Consider the following 11,056-nt stretch of genomic DNA (forward strand, 5'->3'; position numbering starts at 1 on the left):
GAAAAGTGCGTATTAACATGTAGGCACTTCACGAGCCACTACGCCTTAAAGTGTGAACCAATACATGGGTTTCAATACCGGCTCAGCCGGGAAATCTTTACGTTTTAACCACAACTACTTGGTAACCGGTTCATATTAACGAGGTTTCACTATGCAGTGGCAACATATGATCTTCACATGAACAACAAGCCGCCAGCCAAAGTCATTCACACAGCCAAATTCACTGAAAGGATTGACCCCCTTTTCAACATAGCTAAAACAGCTCACAGAAGTTCACAAAATTATTGTTTATGGGATCAGTTCACAGAGATTTGGGAATGTGTATCTCAGTCTTCGAAAAGCTGGAAGTGCTTGGATCTGTGCGACCACCACTCTCCATTCGTGGCTTTTGCCCGACGTGTAAGGTCGATGTTGTCGTTCTCAGGCACCTTCCTTTCCACCCCATTACTGTTTCCAGTACCATTTAACACGACCATTCAATCAAGATGCTCTTGAACACACATTTGCCATCATTCCAGGGCACGGTGATGCTGAGAACTTCATGGGTTTGCTCCCTTTCTGTTGAATTAAAAAATTAATTTGGTACCATAAAAAAAAATATATCTTTTTGCATAACTGCAGGTATCAGGTACTTCCGATTTTTATAACCTTTTTTTCATTTCAAGTAGAACCTGAGATGGCCGAGACACAAGCAAGTTTCACGCCTGTGGAGTTAAGGTCAACATGAAGTTTTTTTTTTCTGCAGGGAGAGTCTGAAAAAGGCATTCACACTAAGATGTCGCAAACACTTGGAGAGAAGTATCCTTACTTGAACAATGCCAAAACCTGTGCTGCTAGCTTCGAGACTAGGTGTTTAACTGATGAGGTTCAGACCTGTGGTAGATGCCCCCACAACCTCAAGAGACCCGGCAATGAGTGATGCTGTCCATAAGCAGATTCTTGAGGATTGGCGAATATCCGCCAAAACGATAACCCAGATACTGGACATCTCCCGGCTGCACGCTGATTTTACTATTACTGAAATCCTACATACACGCAAGCTCTCAGCAAAGTTGGTGGCAAAACGTTTGAGCGGTGAACCGAAGGAGGCACAAGTTGAGGCATCCAGAGCTGCTATGACCCATTTCGATGCTACAAAAGGACTTTTTGGGTAGATTAGTTTGGATAGATTGGTGACTGAGGATTTGGAGACGTGCAGAAGGGGCATGGGGTTGAGACGACCAAAAAGGGAAAAGACAGAAAAATTGTGCGACAGAAAAAGCCTCTCTGGAAGAGAACGACTCACGAACGCAGCCAGAGATAAGCTTCAAACTTACTATGCTTGGCCATAAGAAGAAATCCCGGAAACATATTAGATGGAGAAGGCCGGTTGGGCAACCAGTTTTTATCTGTCTGACAATGAACAATGCCACAGGCTGTAACTTATGGCGCCTGGCACCTAGTGTGCCTACAAGGAAGGTGTGCATGAAGGTAAACCGTTCGTGCACAAAGACAATCTTCTGTCACCTGTGCTAGACACACCGAAATCCGTTTATCGGCAGCTTTCACGGACAGCGCTTCTGGCAAAATGCCTGCGCGGACAAACCCAGCACACAAATGAGTCCTTCAACAGCGTTGTGTGGGTTCGTGCTCCAGAAAAATGTCTTTCTGGGACTGAAGCCATTAAGACAGCCACATGTCCTCCTAACATTCAGTATAGGCAACGCAAAAAGAACTAAGACAGCCGGGATTCGATCCTGCATGTTTGGGCAAAGTAGTCGAGTGCCTAACCACTGCACCCCTATGGCGGGGTTATTTCAAAGGGGCAGGCTACCACAGCAAACATGTCCTCCTGTGTGCATATGAGGACTGCCGCATCAAGGCTGCTCAGTGGGTACTGTGGTAATGAAGGGCTCTGCTGCTTGATATGACTGCAGGTATGCGATCAAACGCTACTGCCAGAGCCCCTGCGCTGAAGATGATTTCAGTATTTGGCATATTACGACAGTCTGAGCTGGACGCCAGCAATGTCAACGTATCAATTAAGCAATACGAATTCTATCCAGCAGCAAGCAACAATGCAGACGAAAAAAGCCATTATTATTCCAAAGATCATTTGACAAAATGGAACATGTCTTGCTTCACAACCTGCTGGTGTTCGAAATGCAAAGACAGGTGAGCTTCAGTGCAGCTGTCACTGCACTGCAAGAATATGCAACGAAATGCTTGGCAGTCATACACAGTGTTGCCATTTTAGCGGATTTCCCGCTAAATTTAGCGGCTTTTTTGAAGCCTTGGCGGGAAAATTTTGAATTTAGCGGCTAGCGGTTTTTTTAGCGGATTATGAATCTTTATTTGGCGGGTCTCGTTGTTTTGGTGGATTTCAAGCTTTTTCAGCAGATTTTTAGTGGATCTGAACGAAATGTTAAGTTCTGTTATTCTTCTCGGTTTAAAAGATGCCTGCAGGTTATGGGCGAGAAATTACGGGGGTGATCTGAAACAGCGGCTGCCGCGCCTGGTCTTTCGCGCGATGCAGTTTGGTTGGCGTGGGCAGTTATATGATACGCCTGGGGTAGTGCCCCCTGCGTATATATTCGCTTCTGCTGCCTCTCTGCGCGCGACTGCTCTAAGGTGTCAAACGATCCCATGCATTGCCCCGAGCGCGCCGAGTGCGTCGACCCTGCGAGGCGCGCGGATATAAACACGTTGACGCCGATCGGTCCGCAGTTACTTGACATGCGTACCAGCTTCGCCTGCTTCGTAAAAGCGCAGGTTATTCTGCCGTAATGGCTCTCAAACACTCCACTTTCAACGCTATCTCTCACTGTGTTTTCCCCTTCCCTTGCTCTCACTGTTATATATGTGATCGATGCAAAATAAAAAGCAGTCCGTGCATTGTCTGTGGTTCTTGGCCAGAAGTCCCAGTTTGGCTACCCGGTGAACACGTGCAAGGGACATCATGCCAAAAACGCCGAAAGTGAAGTATGCTCAAAAGTTTAGAGACGAATGGCTTAAAGACCCCGACCTACGCAGCTGGCTTCTCTGCAAGGTAACATCCGATGGACTGAAGGTTGCCGAATGTAAGTTCTGCCGTTGCCAACTTGGATGCAAATACAACGATTTGAAGGCGCACAAGGACACAAAAAAGCACCAGAATGCTGCTAAAATATTTGGCCCGTCTCAAAAGCAGATTACTTTCTCCAAAAGAGCTGAAAGCGATGCAGCGAGCACAGCAGAAGGCAAGGCGGCGTTGTTCATAGCTGAACATTGCAGCATCATCACTGCTGACCATCTCGCAGAATTCATCAAGCAATCATTCCCAGACAGTGCGGCTGCCCAAGGCTACCGAATGAAGAGAACTAAATGTGCTGCAGTGCTCAAAAATGTTCTCTACCCCCACTTTAAAGAAGACCTTGCATGTGATATTGGCAACAGCAAGTACAGCATCATTGTTGATGAATCAACCGATATTTTGGTGACAAAGTATTTGTCAGTTTGTGTGATTTACCACAGTGAAGAAACGTCATCAATAGTGACAACGTTTCTGTCCCTTTGCGTGCTAGAAACATGCGATGCACGCGGCATTGTTGAGGCCATAAAATGTGCTCTGAAGGACCACAATATGAAACTAGAAAATTTGGTTGGAATCGGAACAGACAACGCAAGTGTGATGACAGGTGTGAACAACGGGGTTCATCAGCTGCTGAAAGCTGATGTGCCACACCTAGTTTTGATTCGCTGCGTCTGCCATTCGCTTCAACTGGCGACATCAGCCGCCGTGGCAGAAGGGCTCCCAAGAAGCTTAGACTACCTTGTTAGTGAGACTTACAATTGGTTTGCTAGGTTTTTTTCCCGGCAGCAAGCTTACAAGAAACTTTACGGCCTGCTAAATAGCGGGGAAGCGCCTTTAAAGATCGTGCAAGCTTTTTCGACCAGATGGCTTTCGATCGCGACAGCAGTGGAGCGAGTGTTGGACCAATGGGATGAGCTGAAGGTGCACTTCCAAACTGTTAGGCTGACGGAAAAATGCTACAACGCGGAAGTGCTGCACTCTATGTACTCTGACAACGCCAACAAAGCTTATTTGCTCTTCCTGAAGCCAATACTTCAGGATATCCAAAGAGTGAACAAGTCCTTTGAAGCTAAGAATGCAGACCAGACAAAGCTTCTGGACGACCTCGTACGACTTCTGTCTGCCCTCATCAAAAAAGTGGTGCTTCCAACTGTAAACATCGACATAATCACGACCAAAGTAGAGGACCATCTTGATCCAAAGCCGTACTTGGGCTATTTGTTTGAAAAACACATGCAGGAAATGAAGGAAGCGGGGTTTAATTCCGAAGATGAAGACATATTGCGAAAGCGATGCATCAAATTCCTGGTTTCTCTCATCGAGCAGATACGCCAGAGGCTTAAAAAACGTGGGACAGTTGGCGGTTGAGAAAGCCTTGTCTGTGTTGAAGCCTTCACTAGTCTCATGGAAGCAGTAGGTGTACCGCCAGCCAAGATAGATGCGGCCGAAAGCCAATGGAAGAGCATCACAACTGTCCCTTGGACGAATACATCATCGACTGAGAACTTCTGGTGTGAAGTAAAAAATTATAGAGACTCTTCTGGCGAAAACCCGTTCAGTCAATTAGCGGACTTCGCTATATCAATGCTGGTGCTACCCTACTCCAACGCGGAAGTGGAAAGATCATTCAGCCAATTGAGCTTGCTGAAAACAAAACTACGAAACAGGCTCGCGCCAGCTACTGTGAACGCCATTATGGTGATCAGAGCGGGGCTGAAGAGGAAGAACAAAGGATGTTTTGATTATCAGCTGCCAGAAAGGGTTACCCGACTCATTGGGACTGATACCACTTACAGCGGACTGAGCGAGCCGTCTACATCAGGAAGTGCTGTGTGTCAGCCAGTTCTCCAGGTGGATGACGAGGATTCCGAAGATGATACCGATTCGTTTGTGTTTTGACTGGTTTTGACTCTGCTTCAAGGCTTGCATAGCGTTGCTTTTGGCTAATGTTCTCTGGACACACCCTCATGTTCTGTTTGTAATTACGAGCAGTGTGATATGATATACGTACCCGTCTGGTGTAATCCTCATTTATATTTCAAGATGTTCATAATAAACCGGTGAAAAAATGCACATCTCCCTTCTAGCAATTTACTGCGCACTACGCTTAAAAACGGTACAATTGCCGGCCTATTTAGTTTCTCTTGCATATGAGAAAAAAATTGAGGAAAGAACGCTCGCTGAAAGGCATGAACAGTACTGTGTAGTGAGCTGCATTGGACGCTGGCCGGGAACTATATGCGCTACAATTAGTCCAAATATACGCTCGAAAAAAACCTTTTTTCTTTATTAGCCACATATATGCGATATAATTTGCCAGCTCTTCGGCTCGGGGCTGCTTGTAATGCACGCACAAGCAGACGCTACTTCCGACGGCGCTGCGTATTCTGGTTTCGCTTTTGCTTAGCGTGTTCTGCTGAAGGCTGTGGCACCGAATCATTACATTTCCTTCCATTTGTAAGCCATGCAGGAGGTCCAGTGCAAGTATTTTTACATCCAGCACCGCAGTACATATTAGCAGTTATTTTGGTGGTTTTTCGAAAATATTTAGCGGGTTTTTAGCGGATTTTTGGGTCCTTTTGGCGGAATGCTGGCCACCAGAGGTGGCAACACTGGTCATACATAAGGCTATCGTTTCAATCAGCAAAGGGGATGCAGACAAGAAAGCACACCACAGGCCAAGAAAATGGTGAGCCCATGTAATGCCGTTATTACTCCTTCCTCATAGTCCAGCATTGTCACGAGCCATCTCCTTCGGGTTGACTGAACGGTTGTTCTCTGGCCAGGAAGTGATGGGCACCCGGAGTGGTTGCACCACGGGCAGGCAGGTCAGCTTTTCCAAGTCCCATCACATTCATGTGACCAAGAACTTTTGCAATCTGGAACATGGAAGTGGGTGGCTCTGCATCTGCCCCTGCACAACACTGCTGGAAGGACTCTGCAAGAAGGCTTCGCATTACTTGTGGGCTGGTTCATGTTGCTGTGGGAAAAACCTCAGCAACCCTACAGATGGCTGAATCCAGTCCATTTGGTGGAGCATGTCTTGGGGTCTTCGAAGAGGTACTGCATCGCATTTGCTACCACATTTATTACAGAGTAGCTGGAGGAGCTGTGGCAGCGGTGTCAGGCCGACACAAAAGTCCAGAGCATTCTGTTTCGCTTGTGTCAGCACTGCCTTTCTCTTCTGCGTGTAGCCAGTGCCAGCCATGCGAGTAGCTACAAGACCTTTTTTTTTACTGCAATTAGGAGTGGCTTCTTGGTCTATAACGCTCGCAGTTCAGTTGCTCCACTTGTATCATCGAACTGCTTTTGCACCAGATTTCATCTGTCATAGAGGGAGTGCTGCCTGAATATGAGGTATACAGCATCATCAATCTGTTGGTGCAGTCTAGCATGTCAACTATGGGTGCCTTGCCATAAAGCATCCTTCCTTAAAGGAAACGCTGTACCGGTAGGTATGACATGCTTGTATTTTTTGCATTTCGTATTTTCTTTAAGACTGGCAAAACACTGCTTGTTCATATTTCTTCAATTATTATTTTGTTGCCATCCGCTTTTTAACTCTGTGCCATGGGAACAGACTCTAGTTAAAACAGAGCACGGAGCCTCGTGAACACCAAAGCCACTCCGTGTGACTTTCCCTGGAGCTCTGACAGGGTTTTAATAAAGCTCTGAATCCCTGATTCTGACAGTGTATAAGAAAACAACGCATGACAACTATATGGAGCAAGGCCAAAGTAATACAATGTACCGCAAGCATACGCCAGAGGGAAGTGTGCTTCTGGGTACTTTCGAATATCAGTCTCGGACAGTCCAGGACTACCTGATGACCACTGTCCGGCGCTCAATTTTTCAGCGCTCGATAGTAAAGCTCCTGGGCCAGCGGCCATTTTGAGTTAGACTCCAAGCACATTCTGAGTAGTTTTCTTGTTCCTACATACGGAATTGTGCACTAAACAATGACAATCTCTCTAAGCAGCTGTAAGAAGTTTGAATCTTGAGTCTTTGCTTTCTTATCTTATTTCTCTACACACGGCAGCATCCAGAGCCGTGAGCCCGGATTGTTTGTTCATGTAGCCCAGAAGTTCACCTTTCTCACGATCATTTCAGCGTGCAAGTCTGAAAGCACCACAAGCGACTGCTTTGTGCTGGAGCAGCTAACGCTTGCTGTAAATACTTTTGCAAACGCTTTCGTCTGCTTTCGAGCGAAGTGAGGTGGGCCCTTGGAAGAACCTCATGAGTAACAATGACAAGAAAACCCTGCGAGACTGAGGTCTGTAAAACGCTTCACTTTCAGGCATGCCACGCTCTGTTCGCGAAAAGCACCGATTGATTTGCGCCTCTGTTATTCATCTTTAATATTACACATACACCAAAAGATAAACGTGTGTGTGGCGTCACTGCAAAAGAACTGAGTTGTAGTGAGTGATGGTTGGCATCGTCTACTAAGAGGGAGCTTGCAAGGTCATGTGACCCTCACCTTCTCGAATTGCGCCGCTGAATAAAGCCCGGCAGGCTGAACAGTTTCACTGCGGCATCTGTTGAAATGGTTGTGAGAAGTACCTTTGCCTTTTTCTCCAGTGGGAGTAAAAAGATGCCTGTGCGATGGATGCTAAGGATCGTTTTCCACCGCGCAAGGCGGACGCTGCGGTGAGGAAGGCCTAACGTTCTCAAACTGCGACTCCATGGCTAGCTCGGCAAACCGTACTGATTCCCTGTGGCCTTTTATTGAAGTGGATACTTGAGCGGCACCTTCACATCCACCTCCAACAGCTTCCGAATGCAACTGAGAATCAGTGCACTGAGAATGAAGCCGCCTGTGTGAATGGTCGGTTGACTCTTGCTTCATTCTGACTCGATGCTGTTGTGTGCGCACCGATACAAGTTCCTGTGCTTGTTTTGTCGTGCCCCTGGCCTGCACAATATTTCTGCCTTGACATAGCAGCTCTGAAGGATATGCTTGAAACCAAGTCTTTGGGCGGAAAATGTCATCGTAAGTGTTTTGCCTTGTTCTGTCTGGGCAGAATATGCAACTAACTATTTTTGCATCTTGCATCATAATAGCATTATGCTGGCAGTCCAGAGTGATTTCGCGTGCTGCAGAACGATGACATATTAAAGCAGGTAAACTGTTTCAGGACATGTTGCTTTTGTCATTTGTACAATTATATGCCTGCACTCAAACGATGCATCATTAGTGCACTGTCAGTGAAGTATAAGAGTTAAATTTTGCTCAACACAGCTCACGTGCTCTGCCTAATCTTCTCATATGTCTGCACTGATGTTGTTGCTAGTGGAGATAGCTTTGCGGCATTTTTACTCAATTATGAGCTCTCAGGAGTAATTGTCATTTTTGTTTCCGTGCGTATATGCAACATCTGCAGCCATTCACAACCTTCTTGCCTCATCGCATAATTGGGTGCACTTGATAGCACTTAATGTTTTTAACTGATCATTTCTTCAAAGGCCACAGTTCCTGGGAGAAAAAAAGTTTACTACCATGCGCGCTACCCCAAGTGCTCTTTGCCATGCTAAACATTTCTGAAGCGTGTTCTTGTGGCTATCAAGTAAATACTGTCACGCACGCTGGTGGTCAGAAATCCGATTAACTTCTCATTCACCACTGTTTGAAGTCGACTGTTTCCTGTGGCAACTTGTTTTCATGAATTACACTTTGAAAGTTGCATGTTTACGGCTCTGCCCCTCCTTCAAATATTTCCCTTTTCCATGTTGACTCACTGTGTTGGGTGTTAGGCATTGCTCATTTGCTCTGAAATACATGTCCAGAGTCAAGGGCATAACATTGGGGAACACGCTTTAGCTATCAAAGAGTTGTTACGGCTTACCAAACGAAAATTAAAAAGGACTTCATACATTTTTTACCACATGGCACTGGTGCATTAACATGAAACTAAGGAACCGTCATATTATCTGTATGAATGTGCATGGAAGTTTCAAATGCTGAAGCATGCTGCCTAATTTTTTTTTTTTTCTTCAGTCTCTGTATGCTAATTACTTTACTCCTGCAAGGGGAGACGCAAGTCTTAGAACGGTCCAAAATGGTCAAAAATCGGTTTCGTGAAAAACACATTTTCGGAACATTTATCCTTTCCACCACCTGCACAGATCTCCGTTCATGCAGGCAGTAAGTAGCCTCACAGGCTTTGTGAGCGGTGCTGCTGACTTCTTCAAAGCCAAGAAGAAATTTCAGCTGATTACCGCTCAGAGATGGACAGCAAGTACTTCGAGGAGTGGTTTTCGAGCAAACTGCTGCCAAACATCCCTAACAGCAGCATTATTGTTATGGATAATACCCCCTACCATAACATAGTGTTGTGCTCGAAAGGTCACAAACGACATCAAGCTGGAAGATTGAAACCCAGGCATGGCTCACAAGGAAGGGCATATCCTGGTCAACAGATACGGTGCGAGCTGAGTTGCTTGATTTGTGCAACAGAACGGCGAGCAGACACACTGTGTATGCGATCGACACACTTGCCGCAAAGCATGGCCCCGAAGTGTTGTGTCTGCCTCCGTACAATTGAGAGTTTAATCCCATTGAGCAGGTGTGGAGCATGGTGAAAGAATTTGTAGCAAAGAAAAACAAAGCTTTCACCTTGGCTGAAGTTAAGGAGCTTCTGCCTCAGGCTTTGGATCATGTGTCAAAGGAAGACTGGCAAAATTTTGTGCACATACTGAGTGCATTGAGGATGAAGCCTGGGAAAGGGGTATTTTCAATGACGAAATTGACCCAATAGTTTTTGCCATTGGCAGTTCAAGCAGCTCGTCTGAAGAGTCCAGCTCTGAATTGAGTGGCATTGAAGAACTGGAATAATGCTGTTTTCTTTGCAGATTTTTTTCATTTATCCTTGGTTGGTTTATGGGGTGTCAGCGCTACGCCGACTAAAGCGCCCATATAGGCACTGTCTACTTTGACCATCCAATGCTGACGGCACTATCCAACACCATGCCCAGCCAAGGCTAGAACAAACTTTTCCCATGGATGTTGCCGCAGCACACGAAACCGCAGAGCAACATCACGTGAGGAAAGAGAGCAAGCCATCTCTGACATGTACAGCTGTGTGTGCGTGTGACTGGTGTATGTGTCGGTACCAGGAATTCGACCGTGGGAGAAACGAATGTGAGGGTGGTGAAATGTGAACGCCCGAGAGGGGCAATCGAAGCTGTACCAAGCGACAGAACAGAACACGCATCGCAATAGCGAAGTTTGCACAGGCGCTTTCTTCTTGTGGACTAACATTTTGCCCAAATTCCTAACGCGACCTCAATAAATTGACTCTCAATTTCTCCGAGTGTCTGCTAACATGGCGCAGCCGACAGGATGTCGGTCAGACGCAACCATTGAAGACGCAGTGGCTCACCAGCGAACGTCCTTGACTGACTCTGACTCAACGAGCATCTATTCTCTGCTGTCCTCGGTCGACTGCAACCTCTTGGGCAAGCTACGAAGAAGCAGCTTGCAGATGAATTGAAAGCAAGATAACTGCCGTGCTCTGCAAGCAAGATTGATCTAGTCTCACAAATCCTCGAAGACAACATGGTCGACGAGTCTCCGAAGATATGGACACGCAAATGCTAAACCAGGCTGCCAACGACTACGACAGGCAGGCGTACCTGGAGGCGCTGTCTGCACTCAAGGAGCTGCGTGCTGAGGTGGAGACTGTCCGAATGCAGCTTCCCAGGCAACCATGGCTACCCTACCTGGAGTGCATGGGCATGGCAACATCAGTGCAGACGCCCAATGCCAATTAAGAGTTGCGGGGCACTGCTCCACATACCTTAAAGCCAGCGGTACGTCGCACCACATTTGAAAAGCGCGCCTCTTCTGGGCACTCTGTGCGCTGCCCCATTTCCCCTCTCCTCTCCCGCTGATGGGGGAAACCGGTCCCCACTCGGACTGCATGGACGGACCTGCCTGCCCTCTGCAAGATAGATGCTTCTTCCACGGCCCGCTGTGTGTGTGTATCTTGCGTCTCCCTCAGG

The 11,056-nt window shown here is 46.8% G+C and overlaps 1 pseudogene; it reads left to right on the forward strand.

Moving 5' to 3' along the window:
• The window catches only part of LOC146181500 (uncharacterized), a 29,682-nt pseudogene extending 19,795 nt beyond the window's left edge, over positions 1 to 9,887 (forward strand).
• Positions 9,888 to 11,056: the final 1,169 nt, after the last annotated feature.

Source organism: Amblyomma maculatum, chromosome 8 (genome assembly GCF_055883805.1).
Source record: "Amblyomma maculatum isolate TAMU_Amacu chromosome 8, ASM5588380v1, whole genome shotgun sequence".
Classification (NCBI taxonomy): Eukaryota; Metazoa; Arthropoda; class Arachnida; order Ixodida; family Ixodidae; genus Amblyomma; species Amblyomma maculatum.